Below are 18,124 nucleotides of genomic sequence, written 5' to 3'. Positions count from 1 at the left end.
CGCCTAGGCAACTGCTTAAGTCCACCTCGCCTAACTGAACGTTTTGGTCTAAATTGAGTTAGAGCTCCTCCGCCCAGCGCCTAGGCCAATTTTTAGAACATTGCGTCATGTAAACCCAACTTTCACTGCCTTGTTGCAACGAAAGTTTGTTGGGCTAATTTTTGTGCGACGTTTTTTAACTTTGCGCGACGAAGGATCCGCGTTGCGCAAAGTGTTTTTAGTACTTGTGAACTGAAGAAGGTGATATATATTGATTTGTTGTTGAAGAAATCAGAAGCATTTGCGAAGGAAGCACATAGATTTAAGGAACAATTGCAATATCAGATTAGAAGTCTCAGAAGGTTTTTTTGTGGCTAGTACAATTTTTGTTTAGGTTGGCCAAGGTATAACCCATCGCACCATTTGATAACGAGACCTCTTGATTAGAAGTAGATGGATGAACAAATTCTGGTTCAACAATGGATGAACCATTTTGACACAGAAGAATTGGTTTGCAGAATCTGGAAATATTGTATTTTCCAGTAAAAAAGTTTGACATTTCAATCAAAGACCAAAGATTGTCTGAGGAGATGCAACTGTTTGACAATTCCATATACATGTTCCCATGGGAATTTGGGAAATTATGTCGCGAAGTTTTGGAATAAGAGCATATTACGGGACTGTGGTGTCTCGACATGCTGATGCAAATTCATGTACTGTAAGAATTGCTAGGTTTGGTATGCTATCAAACTTCACTCATTCATTCTTCTAACGTGGTACAAATAGTGAAATAATACAAAACGTTGAAGAATTGCATCAAGCTTTTCTCCACGATAGTGTGATGGTTTATTCTTGTATCTTTCCATATATTTTAAAAGGTTATATGGACATGATTCATTCATTTGTACAGTCGTCCAAATTTAAAAGAAGTGAGCGATGTTGTGGACACTAAAAGTATTTGAGTAAGTGTAGAAATGCATTTGTCCCTTTTAGGACTAATCTGTATTACGTACACTACAAACGTATTTGAAATGTGTCTACAAGGCAATAGCCATGAGAACTTGGAGAGTTTAAAGTGCTAAGAACCATGAAGGTGCCTCTAAATAAAGTGCCAAGTTTTCCTAATTAGAAGGGCTGATGAGGCTAAAAGGCTTGGCAAGTGAAGATAGACGGAGAACTTATCTATCACATGTTCTTACTTCTTAAAGTATGAAAGTGAATTATTAATAGCATTAAAAAGCAACCACAAAGTGAGTGAATTGTGGGGGAGTGACATAGTTATCTTTGGATTATATGTCAATTTAAGTAGAATGAAAAAGTAATTTGCTTCTAGAAAGAGATAAAGATTATCTCTTGCAATTAATGGTATTTTTAAGGTATTGAAGGGTTATAGGCTTTTCAATAATAAATACCTTAAATGTGGGGGGAGTTTACCCAAGCATAGGCAAATTACTTAGTAAGTCCCAATATATGTTTGAAAAACTTAACATTGGAAAACAACTACTCTCAAAGGAAATAATTTCCATGCATGGATATAAAGTTTGTAATGGCCATAGAATGAGTAGTCAACCTAGTGGTACCAATTTTTAAAGGTTTGACTAGAGAGTAAGTTGTATCATCGAGGGGAATGGGTGAAAGCCTACGTCTTAAAAATTTCCATAATGGCAACCCAACCTAGCTGATTGGAGATCCCAAGATCTAGGTTCAAAGGGACAACCGAATTGTGGATGATTCAATGGGAGCGCTGCGAAGATAATCTCCTACCATATCTTATGATGAAACAGTGTTATTTGCAGCATATTTAGGATAAGCTTTGATTTTAATGATTCATATACTTGGAAATAACAAGTGGGATATTGCAGGGCTTAGTTCTCTAAAAGCATTAATGAGAAACCAAGAATTATTCAGGGCCAAAATGAACACAACCGAGCAACCACGGGGTGTCTAAAAGGGTATTGTATGATTACTATTGTCTTGGTTTACACAAATGGTTGAGCAGTTCAAGACATCGCGTTCACTGATTAGCCAAGTGAATCCAATAGTAATCAGTACAGAAGGTTCAAAGACAAAAGCCACATATCCCAATGCAGTACTTTTCCTACTGAATTCTCTCTCTAGTGTCTACATTGTCATTTGGTTGGTATTGAGTCAATTTCCATTCATGTAGGGAATTGTTGGAAAATTTAATAATAATATTATTATATTAAATTTATTAATTGAATGGAAATTAGAAGTGGATCCATTTGGTAAAAAGATGTGTCTACTCAAATAAAGAGTTGCAACTTTTGACTCTTTACAAATAGTCACATGCTTTCCAAAGAGGTATTTCACATTCTATAAATAGGGAAGTCCCCTATAATCACAAAAAAAACCTTTCATTTGTTTTAAATAATTATACATAGAATGCACTAAATATTAGAGAGTCTCATTGAGTCCATTTGAGAGGGTTTTCAACACAATTGTGGTACATGGAGCCTTGTGATTTGGAGTGCTATTATTATAAGGATGTGGTCGTTGTATCTTGGGAGACATGCGCCGATTAACCATGAGCACCATAATGGGACATAAACTTGTGTTAAGGATAAAGTGTCCAACACTTACCTCGACCATATTTCCAAGTTTTTTTAATCCATTATGTCATGTTCATTCAACATTGATTACTCATGTGCATGCATTAATTTTGATATATAATTGCATGAATTATTTCTTAGTTTTCTATGTGATTTAATATAGCAATTAGACCATATTTTTCTAACAACAACAACCCCAACGTTTCAAGAATGGTACGTACCCACACACACACACACACGAGATACCGACGGGCAATTGGTCGGTTGATCAGTCCGACACGAATCAGCTGTCGTTTTAATTGGACCAAGAATAAATGTATCAACTAGTCTTTGCTGACTGCCGCAACAACCAAAGCAGAATCGCCTTCAGTTTCCACCTTCCACCTTCTCCAAATAACTCCTCCATCGATTGCCCAGCTCATCTAGCAACCTATACATACCAGCATGTAAAGGGGACTATATAATATAATCCGTTATTGTTTCTAGTCAAAGCAGGAACATAAAATAAAAGGTGGAAGAAAAAAAAAGGAAAATAGAGTCATGGAAAAAGTAAGGGTTAAGCAAGATAGTTTTCCCAACGAAATCAGGAGTAGACTCGTATAAATAAATCTTCGGCTCTTCAAACTACCAAAACATTCACCCAACCTGCCTATACACTCAAACGAATACTAAAACCCCAATTTGCATGCCTTAGCTAGTTATCACACAAAAAATCCTCATACCTAGCCGCTGCAATGGCAGGCCAGGATTACGAAACATCCAAAGCGGCCTCTGATTCGACACTGGAATCGGAAGCAACTATGAGCAAAATGTACGTTTCAAAGAAATCATTTTTGGTGTTGTTAGAGAATAGAGCTTTGCGTCATAGATATAACAAAATAATATACAATTTATATATAAGAAAGATTCACTACTAATATCGCGGAGACCTTTTACTAGTTGGTTAAGTTGAAGACATGGTGGTTTTCCATTTCTAAAATAAAAATATAAGTTTTTATGCAATTGTTTGTAGTATAAAAAGGTAAAACCAAGAAAAGTATAATATGGCTATTTTAGAATAGGATTTTTATTACAAATGGTCCTTGAAATTGACCCACACCATCAAGATAGTCTTTGAAATTGAAAATCGATCAAGAGTATAGCATCAAAACGCGTTGATGGTCAGTCGGTGCAGATCCAAAAATATATGGAGTCGAGGACTGTTGGAACCAGGTGGGAAGGGTCGGAAAAGGAGAGGGAAGAAAACCATGGATATGGCAATAATGCTATTCTTACCACAATTTTATACCACATTTATTTACCATCTTAGGTGGCAAATGAGTTGATTAAGCTACATCATTTAATTTCAGTCTTTTTATTAATTAAAATACTTAAATAATCTTAGGTGGAAGAATGAGACTCCTTATATACCACAATCATCATTTAATTAACAATATTTTTATTAATTATTGTTTAACATTTTGATTAAATGCTAATTAATTTAGATGATATGACTGTCTAACTCATTTGGCACCTAAGATGGTAAATAAATGTGGTATAAAATTGTGGTAAGAATAGCATTATTGTGGATATGGAGGATGACTGTAACCACAAACGATTATTTAATCAATAGGGCTTGACTTGAAACACTAATAACTGAAAATCCTTGGTTTATTACTTTATTTCTTAATAAAAATACTGACAGAATTAGGGTTAGCACAATCTTCATCTCCAAAGAGATTAAAGCGGCTGAAATACTATTGGCAATCCATAGGAAGGCCTCATTGTCAGCATAATACAAGGAGAATGGCAATATGTCGGAGAGATGGTAAAAGAAAACCTAGATAGAATTAGGGTTAGGACAACCTTCATCTCCAAAAGGTTAAATTTCGACCAGTGCACATTCTTCCTCCAAACCCAAAAGATAAGTACCCCATCTTGTGCTTGCAACCTCCATGGATGCCGTCCTTGAACCTCTCTGGCTTGAACTTGTTGACGTCGTCGCCCCATAGGGCTGGGTCGTGGATCATGCCGACTATGTCGATCCACATATATGTTGGTTCCAATGGGGTCTGTTAGGTCATCATTCACTCGGATGTTTCCTCTTGCTTGCCGTTGGGAATTTGGTGCTGAGGGATACAGTCTAAGTACCTCACTTTTCACCCATCCCAACTGCAAGTTAATTACACGATAAATAAACAGATAGAAGCGATTTTATTGAATCAAATCGGAAAGAAAATAAAAGAGGGAGCAAAAATTGTCTTGGGTTACTTCAACTCTATCACTATACGAGGAGAAAACTCAAAATAGCTGTCGACACTAGTTGTGCAGAAAAAGGTGAGTAAAAGGCGTATCAGTAGGTAATGGTTCAGAGTAAAGGCATATCAGCAGCTAATGAAGTTGTTGAGAATGAATCCTATATTGATGTGGGAAGGAATTTTGCATGAGCTTATAGGTAAGTTGGGGTAGTTCCATATTGCCAATTGGTTATATGGTCGAACTTCAATTTTTCTTATGGTATTGGAGCAAGTTGTTCCGTGCATGAAGCTCAACTGCCATGCACACGTGCCCCACATTACCCGATTTGTGTTGTTCACATTCTAGGCTTGAGTGTGTTGAGAATGAATATCACCCTAATATCACCTTAATGGAAGACCTTGTATAAGCTTAGAAGTAAATTAGGTTACTTCCCATATTTTTAGTTGATTTTATAATGAAACCTCTACTTTTTCCGAAGTTATTAGCCAACGATGAGTGTTCTACCCATCTCATTTTGCATTTAATATCTTTGCCTAATAATTGTCTAGTTTTTATTAGTATATTTCATAGATGGTCCCTAGTCTTTACACCAGAGACTCGCATGCATACACGCACCGTAGAGCTCTGGTACATGACACAACTAGCAAGTACTGATGCATTGATGCATGCATGTAAACAATTGATTCGATATAATTAATCGTTAATTAATTAGTTATGGAATACCTTCTTTAGTCCAGCAAGCCTGTCCACGTCAACTTCAATATCTCCAATCACTTCCCTAATATCTTGTCTCAATTGGTTTTGCCACTCCGGATGCATAGCCAGAAGTAGCATCGACCATGTGATTGCCAATGCTGTTGTGTCATGACCACCAAAGAAGAAGGTCTTGCACTCATCCACCAGTTCCTCCGTCGTTAAACCCTTGTTCCTAAAGACGGCGCTTCCTATTGATTCTTCTTCACTACTCTCTTTAAGCAATAACCCAAGCAAATTGGAACGCGGCTGAGACTCAGATGATTCTCTTATCAACTATTACAAGTAGAGTTGTGAGTGTAATGTCTTTGTCCAGTGGTTATTTTGATATAAAGAATATAAATACAAAAGCAGCTTTGCTTCTACTTCCTCTTCTTCCATAGCCATTTCTATTACTGCTTGCAGGTTGAATAGGGTCCTGAGATTTGTGATCCTATCAACGGCGGATTCTTTCTCGGGTAAGTCCGATTCAAATTTTACAAAATTTGAGATTCTGAAACCCTAGTTTCTACTGTATTTGGTATTTGGGGCATGTGTGGGATTGGATTGCAATGTCAACGTCAAACCCCTGCGAATTTAGGGTTTTAGGTGGATTAGCTTGCAATTTTTTCTTAATTGTGTTGTTAGTGTGTTTATGTGCAATTACTAGCACTAATATGAAAAAATGAATTGGTTTAGTTGTTTTTCTTTTAGGGTTTTGGTTGAAATTGTGTGTGAAGCACTCTCTTATTGCAAAAGAAAAAAGCTTGAATTGGATTTTTGGTAATTCAGTTTGATTGTTGGTTAAGTCAATCGAATTGGGTTCGGGGTTAATTGTGATTTGTTTATAGCTCTCTTATTTTTAAGTGGATTCGTTGACTTGTGTTGATTTTGTGTTTTACATCTGGACTGGATCCAGGATCATTTCGTTACTAGGCTTTCCAGTATCTGCTCCTGATGTAAGCACATCAGGCAAATCAGAAATAATAGTAATAATTATTATGTTTGTTAGTTTGAAGGCTTTAGGGTTTTGATGGATTCTCCCGAACGTAGTTGAAGTCATGTGAAACGAGAGTTGGCGGATAGCTCAGATTTGAGGAGTGATAAGGCTGGAGACGATGAAGAGTGGGAGGGCAGTGATAAGAGGGAGCACAGGTCAAGCCGATGAATAAAGTCTGGCAATGCATAAGACACGGGAGGAATAGAGAGCGGTGGAAGAAGGAGAAGTTATGGGGACAGAAGTGAGAGCCGAAAGAGATCAGGCGGCTCTAGCATTGTAGATAGTGATGAAGATGATTATGACTCAAGGAAAGAGTCGCGTTCTAAGAAGATGAAGCAAAACAAGAGAGCAGTTTAGAAAAGTTCAGCAGTTGGTATCAGGACGGCGGATTAGAGAACAGGCAAGATGGCGGAGATAAGTCGGGAAGTAGAGGGTCAATTCGAGCTGAAGAAGGTGATAGAAGGAAAACGAGCTCAAAGCTTACACATCATGAGGATACTCAGAGTGAAAGTAGGAGTAAAGAGGAAAACCCCATGAAGAAGAGCCCGAAAAGACACTTGGTAGAGATTCCAGGCATTCAGAGAGCAAGGAAAGCGGGGCGAGAGGACGCATGGTTCTTCTGAACAGGTGAAAACCTCAAGAAGAAGATGGGATGAATCAGAAGTTGGGAGAAAGGCAGAAGAAAGTCATTATGAAAAATCTGATTCAAGAAGCAGTATGCCTTCTGATCCTAAGTATGAGAGTTCTAAAGAGAAGAGTGTCTCTGCGAGAAATGAACCCAGTGACAGGAGAATCCGTGGTGTGGATTCAAACAGTGATAGGCCTACCAAATCTAACAGGGAAGAGAGAAAACCTGATGTGCAAAAGAGTAAGAGCAAAAGCAGGACAGAAACACTGGAAGAAGACAACAGGGATAGTCCTGCCACCTGTGAAGATAGATCAGGCAGGGAGAAAACTGAAGGGCATAGACAGCAGAGAACTCCAACTGGTCGGGATGTTGCTGAAAGCAAGGAGAGGTCTTTGAATGCAGATGAAGAAACAAATGGGGGGACGAAAGACAAGGGTCCTAGAGAAGTAGGAAGTACCACCAGGTTGAGGACATCTGATAGGAGTGGGATGTTGGAAATTCAAATCAAAACAAGTTGCTATTGTTGAAAATCAATGTCAAAGTTAGGCATTGAAAGTTAGGCAATGTTAGGTATGGTTGAATAAAAATTATTAGGTGCAATTAATGTGTTTTGTGTGGTAATAAATAATTTTAGTTTAATCATTTGGTTTGCTATAAATACCCAAGTTCTCAAGCATTGTAAATCATCCCATCCAAATCCCACTTCCAATTGTGAAGAAGCTTGTAAGCTTTTTTATTCCAACAATTTGTAAACCTTTTCATATATCAAAGTCCAAGTGTTTTGCCAAAGCTTTTGCTTCCCTCCTTTCTCTATTTCTTTCTTTGTCCAATTTTATTTGAGAGTGCAAAGTGAAAGAGGTGTGATAGAGTTTGTAAACTTATCACCCACATATTTTGGTATTGAGTTAGTAAACTGTCAAATACTAACAATTGGTATCAGAGCCAGAATACCATTCTGGCAGGTGCAGCAGTTATGGCGTCCAACTTAGTGCAACTCCAAGTTCCCACATTGAAGAAAGAAAATTATGAAAGATGGTGCATCCAATTCAAAGCATTGTTTGGATCACAGGAGCTATGGGAAGTTGTCAGTAGTGGGTATGTTGTACCCACTGCCGAGCAAGAAGCCGTATATACTGCGGATCAAAGGAACACTCTCAAGGACTTACGAAAGAAGGACCAAAAGGCGATGTATCTTCTATACCAGGGTTTGGAAGATTCAACGTTCGAGAAGGTTGCAGAAGCAACAACGAGCAAGCAAGTATGGGATACACTCAGTACAATCTACAAAGGAGTAGATCGAGTCAAGAAAGTGAGGTTACAATCACTTCGAGCAGATTTTGAAACTGCTCATATGAATGAAGGGGAGAGTATCTCCGACTATCACTCAAGGCTCATTGTGATAGTAAATCAGATGAGGAGAAATGGCGAGAGACTCGATGAAGTACGAGTTGTGGAGAAGATACTCCGGTCACTCACATCTAAGTTTGAGCATGTGGTGACTGCCATTGAGGAATCCAAGGATTTGGAGGTGATGAGCGCAGAAGAGCTACTAGGATCCCTCCTAGTTCACGAGCAACGCATTCAGAAGAATGCAAGCCCCACAACGCTAGAGCAAGCTTTGGAGTCAAAGTTGAATATTGACAAACCAAATAAAGGTCGTGGGCAGTGGAACTCACGTCGTGGGAGCTCATCCAACCGTAGCCGAGGACGAGCCCGAGGAAGAGGTCGAGGCTATGCACAAAATCAAGGTCAGTCTCAGGAGTGGAGATCTACTCGAGGAAAGGCGCATATCCAGTGTCACAACTGTAAGCAATATGGACATTATGCCAATGAATGTTCACATAAAAATGGTGAGCATGTCAACATGGCAGAATCAAGTGGAAATACTGATGAAGAACTTACAGTCTTACTAGCACACCATGATTCCAGTAGCCAACAAGATGTTTGGTATTTGGACTCTGGTGCAAGCAATCACATGTGTGGAAAGAATGAGTTTTTTGCCGAACTCAAAAAAGGGGCCTATGGATCTGTAAGTCTTGGTGACTCCTCAAAGTTGCCAGTTGAAGGCAAAGGGAAGATCAAGATCATCCAGAAGGATGGAAGAGAAGAATACATCTCCGATACCTACTACATACCAGGTATGAAGAGCAACATTCTGAGCATTGGTCAACTGCTCCAGAAAGGGTACATTATACATATGGAGAACATGCTTCTCACTCTCAGGAATGCAAGGAGAAAGCTTATTGCACGTGTTCGAATGTCAAAGAACCGGATGTTTCCGTTGAATTTGAACACAAAGATTGGAAGCTGCAACATCGGTGTAATGGAAGATGAGTCATGGAAATGGCATCTTCGATTTGGCCATCTTAATTTCAATGGCCTAAAGTTGCTGTCAAGTGGAGGAATGGTTCGTGGTCTACCCCAGATTGAAGCCACACGCCAAGTATGTGAAGGTTGTGTGCTTGGTAAGCAAGCACGACTATCGTTCCCTGTTGGTGATACATGGAGAGCAAAGGCACCACTGCAGTTGGTGCACACAGATATATGTGGTCGATTGGATCCCATGTCTTATGGAGGTAATATGTATTTTATTACCTTCATTGATGATTTCAGTAGAAAGACTTGGGTCTATTTTCTCAAGGAGAAGTCAGCTGCCCTAAAAATTTTCAAGGAGTTCAAGGCACTCACAGAGGCAGAAAGTAACCACAAGCTTGTGGCTGTGAGATCAGATAGAGGTGGAGAGTACACCTCCAATGCTTTCCAAGCATACTGCAAGGAGCAAGGAATTAGGCATCAACTTACTGCTGCCTATACCCCACAGCAAAATGGGATAGTCGAAAGAAAGAATCGAACCATCCTTGACATGACAAGGTCCATGCTTAAGGAGAAGAATTTGCCAAAAGAGTTATGGGCAGAAGCTGTAGCTTGTTCGATTTATTTGTTGAATCGATGTCCAACAAAGAGTGTCAAGAGGATGACACCACAAGAGGCTTGGAGTGGATACAAGCCGAATGTTACACACCTAAGAATTTTTGGGTGTGTTGCATATGCTCAAGTTCCAGAAGCCAAGAGGAGGAAACTTGATGATAGAGGTGAGAAGTGTGTGTTTGTGGGCTATAGTGAAGAGTCCAAGGCATACAAGCTTTACAACCCACTAACTGGCAAACTAGTGGTTAGTAGAGATGTCATCTTCAGTGAGGAAGAGACATAGACGTGGAACAACAAAGAAGTCAGTAAAGAGAAGATCGTCTCCACTGATTTTGAAGAACCAGAAGTTGTACCACCGATTGAGCAACAGCCGGCTCAAACAATCACAACAACTCCAGTGCACAGAATTGCAAGGAGTGGTCCTACATCTAGTGAGGAAAGCAGCTCCTCAACTCCAGTGAGGTTAAGGAGTCTCACAGAGATTTATGGACAAGAAGAAGAAGAAGAAACCAACCTTTTCTGCTTGTATGCAGACCACGAGCCTTTCTCATTCAATGAAGCTGTGGAAGAAGATTGTTGGAAGAAAGCCATGGAAGAAGAGATCCATGCCATCGAGAAGAATGACACTTGGGAGCTGACAAAGCTCCCACCAAATCAGAAGGCTATTGGTGTCAAGTGGGTTTACAAGATCAAACGCACTGCAGATGGGAGTGTGGATCGATACAAATCAAGGCTTGTAGCAAAGGGCTACAAACAGAAGTATGGAGTGGACTATGATGAAGTCTATGCTCCAGTTGCGAGACTTGACACGGTAAGATTGTTAATCTCTCTTGCCGCACATCATAAATGGAAAATTTATCAACTAGATGTCAAGTCAGCCTTCCTTAATGGAGTACTTGAGGAAGAAGTGTACGTGGAACAACCGGAAGGCTTCCAAGTACAAGGAGAAGAAGATAAGGTGTATCGTTTGAAGAAGGCTTTGTACGGCCTCAAGCAAGCACCACGAGCTTGGAACTCAAGGATCGACAACTACCTTCACCAAAATGGATTTCAGAAATGTCCATACGAGCATTCAGTTTACATGAAGAATGGTGAAAAAGGGGAGTTCTTAATTATTTGTCTCTATGTAGATGATTTATTGTTTACAGGAAACAATAAGGCAATGTTCCATGAGTTCAAGCAATCCATGTTCAGTGAATTTGAGATGACTGACAATGGATTAATGTCATACTTTCTTGGCATAGAAGTGAAGCAAGAAAGTGATGGTATCTACATCTCTCAACAAAGGTACATGAGAGACATATTGAAGAAGTTCAATATGGACAAGTGCAACACTGTCAATACCCCAGTCGCAACTGGATTGAAGCTGTCCAAAGGAGGAGAGGGTGAGTTTGTAAACTCAACAGTGTACAAAAGCCTCGTTGGAAGCCTAAGGTACCTTACAATCACAAGACCTGATATAGTTTATGGTGTTGGACTCGTGAGTCGATACATGGAAACACCAAGGGAGTCTCATTGGCTGGCCGCCAAGAGAATTTTGAGGTACATAAGAGGTACTCTAAACTATGGTCTATTTTATAATTTTGGTGAAGATGCAAAATTATTTGGTTATTCAGATAGTGATTGGGGAGGTGACCAAGATGAAAGGAAAAGCACAACTGGCTATGTGTTTTTTCTAGGATCAACAGCTTTCTCATGGACTTCAAAGAAGCAATCAATTGTTGCTTTGTCATCATGTGAAGCCGAGTATGTTGTTGTAGCCTCAACCGTGTGTGAGGCAATTTGGTTAAGAAATCTGTTGAAGTTAGTGTGTCATCCACAAGTGGAATCGACTGTGATTCACGTAGATAACGTGTCTGCAATCAAACTTGCAAAAAATCCTGTTCAACATGGAAGGAGCAAGCACATTGATATTAGGTTCCATTTTCTAAGGGACCATGTGAAGCAAAAGACAATTGAACTTATCTACTGTCACACCAAGGAACAAGTGGCAGACATCTTCACAAAGCCATTGCCAATTGAAACATTCCGGCTACTGCGTGAAATGCTAGGAATGAAGGCGTTTTGATTTGAGGAGGTGTGTTGGAAATTCAAATCAAAACAAGTTGCTATTGTTGAAAATCAATGTCAAAGTTAGGCATTGAAAGTTAGGCAATGTTAGGTATGGTTGAATAAAAATTATTAGGTGCAATTAATGTGTTTTGTGTGGTAATAAATAATCTTAGTTTAATCATTTGGTTTGCTATAAATACCCAAGTTCTCAAGCATTGTAAATCATCCCATCCAAATCCCACTTCCAATTGTGAAGAAGCTTGTAAGCTTTCTTATTCCAACAATTTGTAAACCTTTTCATATATCAAAGTCCAAGTGTTTTGCCAAAGCTTGTTGCTTCCCTCCTTTCTCTATTTCTTTCTTTGTCCAATTTTATTTGAGAGTGCAAAGTGAAAGAGGTGTGATAGAGTTTGTAAACTTATCACCCACATATTTTGATATTGAGTTAGTAAACTGTCAAATACCAACATGGGAGGCGTTATCAGGATTCGGAATACTTTAAGATGGATTATGACAGGAATTTTAATCTTAAGCGGAAGGAACTGGAAAAAGATGGTTATAGGAATGATCGACCTAAAGGCAGAGATGATAAGTGGACTGGCAGGAGTAAGGACCAGGAAGGTTCCAAAAATGGGGACATCAATTATGATCATGGTAGGGAGTGAGAGCTGCCACGACGCGGTCGTGAGAGGACTGACAATGAAAGGCCTCACGGTTGGTCTAGTAATAGGAAAGATGGAAGATATGGTGGAGCTGTGAAGACCTCATCAAATTTTGGAATTTTAAATGAAAGTTACGATGTGAATGAGATCCAAACTACACCTATAGATTAAGGAAGAGCAGAATCAGTATCCTACTTTGCTAGGAGGACCGAAGCTGGTCAGCAGTCTGATGGGAAATCAGCACCGAGTGATGAAGAGTTGGCATATCTGCAGGATGACAGGACAAGGAGTGATGTATGGATCCGGGCCACCTAGGGAAGATTCAAAGGAAAGATATACAGATGATATTAACTCCTTGCGAGATCAGAATTCATGGAGGAAGGACTCTGATGCCCATGGAGGCAAAGGAAGAGGACAGAAAGGTTCCATGCCTGGGTACGGTACTGGTGGCCAAAGTTCTGGGGGGTAGTTCACAGCCTCCATATGGAAATGCGGAGCCAGGTTCCTTCAATAGAAATGTTTCGCAAGGGATGAAAGTGGGGAGAGTTGGTAGAGGAGGAAGGGGTAGGCTTACTGGAAGAGATAGCCAACCGGTAGGAATCCCACTTCCAATAATGGGATCGCCGTTTGGCCCTCTTGGAATGCCACCACCTGGACCTATGCAGCCACTTACACCTAGCATGTCACCTGTTCCAGGTCCACCGATGTCCCATGGTGTCTTCATTCCTTCATTTTCTCCCACCGTGTGGCCTGGGGCTCGGGGAGTTGACATGAATATGTTAGGTGTCCCACCTGGTCTCTCCTCAGTCCCTCCTGGATCATCAGGCCCAAGATTTCCTCCTAACAGGGGTACTCTGACAAACCCTGCCATGTTTTTTAACCAATCTGGCCATGGAAGGGGAGTTCCTCCAAACATATGTGGCCCTGGTTTTAATCCTGCAGGACCAATGGGACCAGGAACTCCGGCTGATAAAAATCAAGGTGGGTGGGTTCCTCATAAAAGTGGTGGACCTCCTGGTAAAGCTCCATCCAGAGGAGAGCAGAATGATCACTCTCAAAATTTTGTCGATACTGGTATGCGACCCCAGAATTTCGTCAGGGAGCTAGAGCTTACAAATGTTGTGGAGGATTACCCCAAGCCGAGGGATCTTATACAGAAAAAGGATGAGATTGTGACCAACTCTGCTTCACATCCCATGTATTACGAGTGTGACCTGAATTTCTTATTCAGGAGGTCAAGGAATGTGCTATATCTTGCATGGGTCTAGTTGTGTCAACATTCGGGGATAACCTTGATGTTGAGTTACCTGTATGCCTTCCTGTGCTTGTTGATCGAATGGGAAACGAGATCACTCGACTTTGAGCTGTGAAGGTAATTATTTTGCTCACTTTTGTGATTCTGCGCATGTTCATTTTTTTTTGGGCTTTCTTTTCTCAAGGCAAAAACACGGGACTCTCTATTTCAATGTTTATGTGTTTAGTTTTTAAGGTCTTAAGTGCTTTGCTTCCAGGCATTTTCCGTCATTGCTGCTTCTCCACTGAAAATAGATCTGTCCTGTGTGTTGGAGCAATTGATTGTGGAGTTGACTGCATTCCTAAGGAAGGTGCGGTAATTTGCTTAATTTGATGTTGAATTGATACTTTGTACAAATATTTTTTATGACATTTGTTTTAGAACCCCTCAAACATGTATGGAATTTTTTCTAACATTCTTTGCCTTTGTGGAAATCAGGCCAATCGGCCCTTAAGACAGGCCAAATTGGGGACCTTGAATTCCCTAATTATTGCTTACGGCAACAAAATTGGTTCAGCAGCTTATGAAGTTATTATTGTAGAGCTTGCTACACTGATAAGGTTCTTTTGCTGCTTCAACCTTTTTTTCTTTTTGTTCTATTCATAGTATTGTCTGATCAGTAGCTGGGTGGTTTAGTTTCTGAACCCTAATTTCCTTTCAATACCCCTTTACAGTGATTCGGACTTGCATATGACGGCCCTTGCCCTGGAACTCTGTTGCACCTTGATGGCTGACAGGTCAAGCCCAGTTGTTGGTTTGGCTCTTAGAAGCAAAGTTCTTCTGCAAGCACTAACGTTAATTAGAAGCTCATTGCTGCAGGGGCAAGCCCCTTCGGTAAAAAATTTCTATCTAGCGGGTGTTTTGTTATGATATTGAAACTTTGCACATGTTTGAGAACATACTTTGTTGAATAATGCAGGCTTTGCAAAACTTTTTTGCTTCCTTGGTGTATTCTGCAAATACAAGTTTTGATGCCTTGCTAGACTCTCTTCTTTTGAGTGCTAAACCATCTCCTCAGCTGGGTGGGATTGCAAAGCAAGCTTTGTATTCAATAGCTCAATGTGTGGCCGTCCTTTGCCTTGCTGCTGGTGACCAGCAATGTTCATCTACCGTGAAAACGCTCACTGAAATTCTCAAAGATGACAGCACTACAAATTCAGTAAGTCGTCCTGTTCGGAAAAAAGATGAAATCAACCCAATTATGATTATATTCACGGATGACAGGATTTGGTGGTGTAAGCAAACTGTCATTGTACAGTTGAGGTAGCCTAATAGATTTTAGAAGAGATTAAATCCACTACCACGACCATATAGAGAATCAACGTTAGTTCTTAGGCTGAAAAAAAATAAATAAATAAATAAAAGTTGCATGTAGGGTTGATGTTTTTATTCTTAACACATTAATACATCAATGTTAATTGTATAAATATAAAGTCTTCTACGATAATATTTTCTACATTAACCTCTACTTCTTCAAGAAAAATATATGAGTGAGGTTTCGCAATGCAGACTTGTGTACATATCTTTTTCACCAAAGTGAAAAGACTTTAGGAATTGGATTATGTAAATTATGGTTTTAAAAATTCATAACATGTCAATATTCTTTTCCAAAGAGAGGAATGTATGAATGGGTTGAGATGGGTATAACATTTTTAAGAGAATTAAGTTGACTGTTTTCTTGTCCAAAGACTTGAAATCTCGGTTGTTTTCTTAATCTTTTACATGACTGTTATACGATAAGGTTACATAATCTATTATCAAATTATGGCTGTTTATGTTTCTTGCCCAAAGGTGTAACATAATCATGCATGAATAATGAAAATTAATATATAGTGGAGCAGATGAAGAAGGCGAAATTCATAGTTTTTGGGTATGTTTTCTGTACCAATGATTCTGCTGTTTTGGGGATCAATTTTATTGGAAGCATGACATAGAAACTGCATTCGGTATGATACTAGATACCGACCCCTGAAATATGTTTGCATCTAGTTTTCACTCAATGATTCATGGTAATAATATGTTTTGACCCTGTGTGCCATGAGTTTTCAGTAGAACTCCACACCCCTGTTCCATTTGGGTACAAACTCTTCCAAAACTCAGTGTAGCTCTTGACAATGTGTTACCACTGGTGCAAGTTTTTTCAGCACCGTACTTCCTGCTACTCTCTGATAATTTAGTACCTATTGAATATGTATTTCATGAGTAATTTTGGTGAAGGAGTGTTTTCCCAAGTGGGAGAATAAAAGTAAAAAGTTTTGGGCTACATACTCATTAAATTGTTCCATAGGCATTGTGTTCTAATTGTATGTGGGAGTTGTTTTTGTATCGTCCTAACACATGAAAATGAACTAAAGTTTTACCATATGTATTAAGGTTTCCTTCTATGTTGAATGTATGTGTAATACATTAGCAACTAATTGTTGATAGCAACTGATTGTTGAAAGAATTACCGTTAAATCATGCTTCTGACAATGACAACATGATTAAGTTGCATAAGTATATGATGTATGTGTGCATTGTCAAACTTCTGTCTCTTGCATATGGTTGCCTTGGATGGTTGCATGTTGATCTTTAATAACGAGTATGATGTTAATAAGACCTAAAATTAATACCTATATCTCTGTAGGTCTAATTATCCCTTACTGTTTGATTATATATTTTGGGTATCCATCGTACATGTTGAAACGAATGCCAACAAATAGATGAGATATCTTGTGAAGGACAGACCGTGATATTCTTTTATTGAGATTGTGATTAATTTGCATGCTTAGGAAATTTTATGGTAATATGCTTATGTATAAACTGATTGACGTAGTAAAGTGGCTAGTAAAGCGTACATGTTTCAAAATTTTATCAAAAGTGTTGTTCTGCAATCAAGTTATGATGTTGTAGATTAAGATAATTCTATATTGTTTTGCATTATATCTTGCATATTAACCTAATGTACGCTTATGCAGTAAGGATTCCTTTGGTTTATTTAAAGGATGTGTGCAATAAAGAATCATTGTGGCTAACCAGTTAGAAATTGGCTAATTCTACTGCTATAAGAAAGTCTTTTAGACATTAAGTTGTTGATATGCTAAATTAGTGGGAGTGTTGTTTGCCCTATGTTATTTCTGTTTAAGACTATTGTGTTTTCAATTCAATTCATAGTTGCATGTCACGGTTATTCGTTGAATAACTAGTTTAATTGTGTATGGAAGAATTTGTTCTTCACTGGAAGTATATTGGCAAACTCATTGGAGTTTGATAAAGGACCAAAGTAACAATGTTTAAAGAGCACGTTGCAAAGATGGGAGTACCGGAATCATTTGATTTAGTATATATGTGGGAGTGAACTTCCAATCTTGTTTGTTTACTTTATAGCTGTTTGCTGCCAATGAATGGAACTTGGTGTTTGTTTCTCATATAACAAAATATTCGTTAATTTTTTTTAATCAAATTAGAAGTTATTTATAATTGAACAAAAGTGAGGACGAAAGAAGGTCTACTTCTTTTTTAGAGTTGAAAAAGCACTTCTGGAACCATGAAGTAAAAGAAGAAAAGGTAGACAACTCATACTAAGAACCTAACATAACAAGTAATGCCCCATGCCTTTCTTTGAGAGAGTTTTTTTTTTAATCCAATTAGATGTCTTAAATATTTTCGATTTGGTTAATGTTTTACAAGAATGATCTATAAGGTACAATTTGAAAAATAAACGGTTCGGGTAGTTAAAATTCAATATGATGTGTATCCCACAACTAATCCCCATTAAAAAAAAAAAAAAAAAATTAGAAATCTCCTCCCTTAAAGGTTTCCTTTCGTCACGTTTTCTGCAGTCAGCACCAAACCAGTCTATTATGGGGTGACGACGGAGGCATATTGAAGCAGCAACAATCGATCGGGAGGCGCTAATCTGGCTATAACGAGTGAGTTTTCTGATCAGAGTGAGTTTGTCCGTTTTCATGATACACACATTGCTGCTACAATTTTGGGAGATCAGTTATGAAATAAGAACTTTGCTTTTTATGCGATCCAATTTGGAATGGATCAAAAGTG

At 38.9% G+C, this 18,124-nt stretch overlaps 2 pseudogenes across 1 annotated transcript; one reads left to right on the top strand and one right to left on the bottom strand.

Annotated features, from left to right (window-relative positions):
* Positions 1-4,268: 4,268 nt before the first annotated feature.
* LOC137734535 (cytochrome P450 734A6 pseudogene) lies at positions 4,269-5,927 on the bottom strand (annotated as a pseudogene).
* On the top strand, positions 5,430-18,094 carry LOC137734881 (uncharacterized; annotated as a pseudogene). Its single transcript, XR_015964233.1, has 8 exons — positions 5,430-5,998; positions 6,439-7,637; positions 12,603-14,161; positions 14,301-14,393; positions 14,522-14,643; positions 14,758-14,917; positions 15,003-15,242; positions 17,905-18,094. The product of XR_015964233.1 is annotated as an uncharacterized LOC137734881 (transcript).
* The last annotated feature ends 30 nt before the right edge of the window (positions 18,095-18,124 follow it).

The sequence above is a fragment of the Pyrus communis genome, chromosome 7 (assembly GCF_041283825.1).
Source record: "Pyrus communis isolate YQ-2024b chromosome 7, ASM4128382v1, whole genome shotgun sequence".
Classification (NCBI taxonomy): domain Eukaryota; kingdom Viridiplantae; phylum Streptophyta; class Magnoliopsida; order Rosales; family Rosaceae; genus Pyrus; species Pyrus communis.
The sequence above is the reverse complement of the archived record's forward strand: the minus strand, read 5'-3'. Positions and strand labels throughout refer to the sequence as shown.